This window comes from Phasianus colchicus, chromosome 3, assembly GCF_987193195.1.
Source record: "Phasianus colchicus chromosome 3, bPhaCol1.hap1.1, whole genome shotgun sequence".
In the NCBI taxonomy this organism is placed as follows: domain Eukaryota; kingdom Metazoa; phylum Chordata; class Aves; order Galliformes; family Phasianidae; genus Phasianus; species Phasianus colchicus.
In genome coordinates this window covers 8,820,581-8,826,580 of record NC_143438.1, presented here as the reverse complement: position 1 = coordinate 8,826,580, position 6,000 = coordinate 8,820,581, and the positions used below count along the sequence as shown (strand labels likewise).

General features: G+C 39.5%; 1 long non-coding RNA gene across 1 annotated transcript; it reads right to left on the bottom strand.

Moving 5' to 3' along the window:
- Positions 1–203: 203 nt before the first annotated feature.
- On the bottom strand, positions 204–5,168 carry LOC149918394 (uncharacterized). The gene is made up of 4 exons (XR_016465418.1): positions 5,062–5,168; positions 3,381–3,830; positions 2,095–2,750; positions 204–1,881 (listed from the first exon to the last, which is right to left on the bottom strand). It is a non-coding gene; the product is annotated as an uncharacterized LOC149918394 (long non-coding RNA).
- Positions 5,169–6,000: the final 832 nt, after the last annotated feature.

Sequence of the window (6,000 nt, the reverse complement as noted above, 5' to 3'; positions counted from 1 at the left end):
AACTGTGGTTGAAGGGGAAAGAAAGATGGAATTTGAATCTTAAGTAGATCTAAAAGAATCTTTTTTTTTTTTTTTGCCTTTTCCATTTACCCAAAAAGTGTTCTGTGTTTTAAAAAAACTTTATTTATGGCTTATAATTTTATGTTTTCTATAGTTTTTGGTGTGTTTTTTTTTCTCTCATCATTTCACACGTCTAACTAAAACTTTAATTTGAAACAAAAAAAGCTATTTTTTAAAGTTGTATGTTAACAAGGGAATGGCTTGCTTAAACAATTTGAGCTTGGTAGTAATTTGCACACACTTTTGCTCAATTTAATTTTTTGTATTTGACATAATAGTTAAAAAACATTACAGTATATTTAACTAAAAAAACTTCAGTTATCTATGTACATCTGCTTCCCTACTTTGTTCTGCAGTCTTAGTATCAAAACTGGAATTTGACCATCATATGGTCCTGCTAACAGACCTGGACCAACAAGCATGAGGAAATCACACATTCCTGCCTAGTTCTCTTCACACTGCAGGGTACTGAGGGAACGTCATGATTTCCATCCTAAGCAGGCATGCAGCAAAATATAATCTTCCTCTGCACTCCCAAGGACATCTATCGTGTCTTTCAGTATCTAAGAAACTTCAGTATCTAAGAAAATTGAAGGTTTTGCTTGAATTCCTTTTTGTTTTCCCTCTCAGAAGGAGAACAGATGAACTGCTGTATATATGTATGTATTGTATGTATGTATTGTGGCTGTTAGATAGAGGAGCAAATATAGATAACAAGACCCATGAGACCCACACTGTTAGTATATGTTCTATCTAAAGAAGAAAAACTATGGGATTCAGGAAAGAGATGAAGATTGGTGCCCTAGAGCAGGGTCTTTAAAACAACAGCCAATGGAAAAAGGCTATAACCAAACATCTGAATTATGCCCCCTAGGATAAAATGAATTAAATACTACTAAATCCTATTCCAAACTCGTTTCCTATGTCGAGGTGTAGAAGGCGGACATTTTTTTGTCTAATAAATAGAAAATAACTATTACCACTAAAACTCATTGTTTTAAGGAAGGAATTAAAATACAATTATGCCTTTGCTGTCCTTAAAATGCAGTTTAATCTTCTTGAGATAGCTTTTTATGTCTCAAGATACTTGGTCTGGGTGCCATTTAATGTGCTCCAAGGAGCTGAGGTACTTCTAAGGAGTTACATATTCACCAAAGTATCTGTCACGACATATGTATACAGGGAAACAGTTTCAGAATTGTGGGCAGGGATTTCCAAAGGTAATTAAAGGGAGAAAAGCTCAATAGGAAGTATCTCTGCTCTTATCACATTTACCCTGGGGACATCTGCAGTGCCTTGAAAAACAGCAGGGAGGCGTATAATAAAAACAACACATCCCAATAAAATAAAGTCATCAGTCTTTCAAAAACAACACAAACTGCTTTCAGGAACTGTGTAAGGATAAAAGGATTGCATTAGGTTTTTTAACAGAATACCCAAGTATTCCTTGTAGATAAATTGTTCTTACTGTATCAAAGCTCCCCTTCCTTCTTGTATAAGCTAGGTTTCAAATGACTGTAAGAAAAGAGCCAAAGGGAATATGGCTGAAACAAATCAATGAGCAATACTTGTCACTGACTGAGGAAAACAATGCCTGGTGAGGGCAGAGGCTGCATTAAAATGTTTGCCAGTTTTGTAGTTAGGCAATTATCACCTCAGTCTTTTGTAGGCCACTAATGTATAGTATCATATTCACACACAAACATGCTCTCTCTCTCTCTCTCTCAGTTCTGCATTTGCCATTTTAACAACATCTTTCTAATTGAGTTCTTTTGATAGGGATTAGAGAGATGCTTTAATATGGAAGCCACAGCAGTTCACCTGAAAGAGCTGGGGATCAGCAGGGTCAGAGATGCAGTCAGACAAGCCTCTGAATGTGAAAACTTGAGAGGAGGGAAGCAGTCTAATCTGTGCAAATTACAAGCTTTTGCAAGAGTTGGCTAACTGAGCTCCGTACAGATGTTCACCATAGAAACTGAATGGCAAAAGGATCTGGGGGGACTGATTGATCAAAATTGTATAATTATATCTTACCTAGAATAAATAACCCAAAGAGAAGGAAATTTGCATGTCTGCTTACGCCTGGAGAAGAGCTGCTGACTGATTTTGTCCATTAACACCTCTAGCAGACTCTGAAGGAAGATAACAAAACTTAGGGCTACAGAGATGTTGAAGGGTCTGGAGGGCAAGACATATGAGGAGGCTTCCATGGGGCAGCTTTTCTTTCTGGCTAGTGTGGGAATGGAATGTTGTTTCTGCATTTGATATTAAAAAGTAGCAATTGGTTTGAAGAAGTAGAACATAATGCATTTGTATTCTGTAACTTATCTTTAGAAATAGTTGATCTAAGAGGTAAAATACTGTATATGTTAGTGGCATGTTTCAGAAACATTATTACTGAATTATGTGATTAATTCTTTCTTGCAAAACTGTAATAGTTGTTAAATGTTCCAAACAACGCGAGTATAGCGTGCTAAGGATTAGAAAACATATTGTAGAGCTGTTCTCTTAGGATAAGAAACTCTCAGCAAAAGAAAGACAGATTTAGCAAACATCAAAGAAGTTAGGGCCTCTACATGAGGCCAGACTGTCTCACTCCATGAGAAGGTTGGGGTGTGAAGGCAGGCACCAGGATACTCCCCTGCCTCTCTCCCAAGCTCATCGTTGTAGAAAGGAGGACAAGCAGATATCTGCAAGATAACAATCAGATATGGAATAAGTTAATTAACTACAGATTGATGCTTTTGCAGCAAAAATTTGTGTTTGTCCAGTGTTTCCATGTTTAGTGAAGCGCTGAGAAGTGTGTGAACCTGAAGTACTCAACCAATGAGGAACCAAGGGAGTAAGAGATAAGCGTCGGGGAACAGTGAATAAAAGAGATAACTTTTCTGTGTGCTCTCCTGCTTGCAGGAGGCACGCCATTGCAATTGTGAATAAAATCTGCTTTACCAGAGATACTGCCCTAGAAAATTATTTGGATATTTCCAACAATTTGCTTGTCTGGGATAATTATCACCCCACGGGAGTTTCCCCCACTACCTGAACAGGATAGGTGCACCACGCTGATTTCAGCAGTCCTGTCTGGGTGGCGAGGTGAATACTTGGAATGGCCAATAAGAAACCGAAACTGTTACATAATGGACGGGCTCCAAGAAAGCCAAGGGGTTACATTACCATTACGTACCAAGAAGATCCCCTTGGTTGTATTTAGGCTCACTGAAGAAATATTGCTGGTGAGCCATGGGGAAAAATTGAATTTAAAAAAAAAAAGCACAACCGGATTATAAGTGAGTAATGAGACCAGTTTTACAATTGAGTACCTTAATTGTAAGACCAGGAACTGGGCGTTTGTAGAAGTTGAAGAATTTTATTGTTTGATTTGTGTATTTTGAAGGCAGTTGGAGAAACTGTCACGATGCTATATGCAAGTGCATTTGTTAATGGTACCTGGAAATGTAATTGAGGGTACAAATAGCGGAATTGTAAAAACAAACATACAAACAAATTGGCAAAAATGTTAAGGAAAACAGTGAGTTTGAGATATTAGAGTTTGGGTTGGCACGATAACACATCCCCCGCACTACCCCTCCCCCCCACCCCAGTTTCTAAGAACATCTCTGAGTGAGAGAAAGAGCTGGGGGCGAGAGCTTCCCACTGTAGCTGTGCAGGGTTTATGACTTGTGAATGGAGATGGGACAGGGCAGTGAGTGTGAGAATAGCCGTCATCTAGATCTCAGGCAACCCGTTATCCCAGTGTAAGCACCGGAATCCTGGGGAGAGAAGGGGGTGAAACAGAAATTACTAACATTGTATTTCAGTAATGATGAAAGTCTGGAAAGTGAAAAGGGTTTGGGAAAAACACGGGCTGAGCAAGGCAAAGTTGAGCAAGGTGTAACAGGGACGTCCTTACCTAGAAGAAGAGGTAAGGGGGAGCCTGGAAGGGCTCAGGGAGAGTTCCACCCCCACTGGACCAAAAGCAGGTGGGGAAGCAGGGTAAAGAGGTTTATTTTCTGATATGGTTGCCTCTTACTGTGTGCTACATCAGGAATTATTACCCGTCGATGACTTTTGTAATAGTTGTAGGAGCTACTGGCAAGAGAAGTTTCCTTTTTTGGGGACCAATTAAATACAGGCTAGGAGAACAAGTAGGAAGACATATTCTTGTACATGCCAGGTTCTCCAAAACCACTACTTGGGCATGATGTATTAGAACAGTTGAATGTAGAGATTAAATTCAGTAGAGAAAATTGGAGGTAATAGTTAAGCAAGACCAATTGACTGAAAATTTTAAGTCTGGCTTTAACACAAACTGGGAAAAGCAATGTTGTACCCCCAGAAGTTATGTAAATCCTAAATCAGGTATATACAGGATTGCAGGCATCAGGAATGCCTGGCCAAAAAAAAAAAAGAAGGGCAACTCAATAAAGGTTAAGTTATAGACAGGAGTCAGCCCAGCCAGGGTAAAGCAATGCCCTTTTAGGATACAAGATCATAGGAGGGAGGATAAAAGAAATAATAAATAACTTTTTGGATTGGCAAGAGCTATAGTTTGGTAAAATATTTGAGGGCAATTAATAGAAATGTTGAAGATATGCAACCCATGGTGGTAAATCCATGCACTTTATCAACCAAGCTGAGGAATAAGTAGGTGGGGTTTGCCGTTCGTTCTGGATTTGACACTGAGGATTCCTGGATTCATCAACAGCAGCAGTTTTGTGAGACAAAGAAACTGTAAGGCAGGATATGCAGTAACTGCTACCGACAAGGTAAATGAAGCAAAACCATTAGCTGTGGGGACTTCTGCTCAGAAGGCTGAAAGAACTGCCTTGACAAGAACCTTAAATATATGGACAGACGCTAAATATGCTTTTGGGGTGTGTATAATCAATGAAAATTATATAAAGGAATATTATATAATCAAATAATATTAAGATGTTCTAATAATGAAATAAGCAAGAGAGTCAGGCACAGCGAGACAAAGAGAATAAATAGGAGGCTTACCTGTGTCGTGGGCTTGCTCAGGAAACTCCAGTGGAGTGAATCTTCCGAAGAGAGAGAGAGCCTTCCCCACTGGTAGTCAGCTCTTAAATGGGTCTAGGAGAGGTGCAGCCAGGCTCCACCCCTTCCTGCAGCACAGGTGAATTGCTTTCACCTGTGCTCCCAGGGCTGACTCATTGCTCGCCTCAGGTGATTAATCAGAGGTTCAGGCCGTGACTCAGCAGTTCCCATACAGGGTGGTACCCACTCATGGTACCATCTGGAAAGAGCGAGGGTTGCTTACACACAAGGAAAACAAATTCAGCATGATGTAAATCTACCAAAGAACAGCATGGCTGTTATACATTGTGGAGGACATCAGAATAGTGGCACTGTACAGGAAACTGGGAATATGATGATGGATCAGGTGGCAGAACAGGCAGCTGAAGGAAAATAAATTGGTGAACTGGCTTTAATTCCAGACGGTAAACTTAAATATCTGAACCTTAATCAGTAACTATAAGGTATTTTAAAGAGGATAGGAATCTAATTAATGATTTAGAAGGGAAGAGAGCAAGCTGACACATGGGTGTATACCCAGATGGACACATTGTTGTGCCATTTAGTATTTTATAGAATTTGGTTCTAAGGGACCATAATAAAACATATGGGGGGGTACAGACACCAGAAAGTAACTGTATAATCCTAGTACCAGGAACAGGGTACAAGTGGGGTAGAAAGAAAAGGGATGACACTACCACTTTTTGAAAACACTGAATTGAGATTAGGGAGCAAGATAATAGCAGGACAATTATTGTATGTACCTGATGCAGGTACTAATTTATTGGGGAGAGACCTTACGATGAAATTGGGTATACAAATAATAACCTGTCAGGAGGGAATTACAGTATCAATGAATGTGTTAACTGAGACAGATGAGAAAGATCTAGATCCCATGGTCTG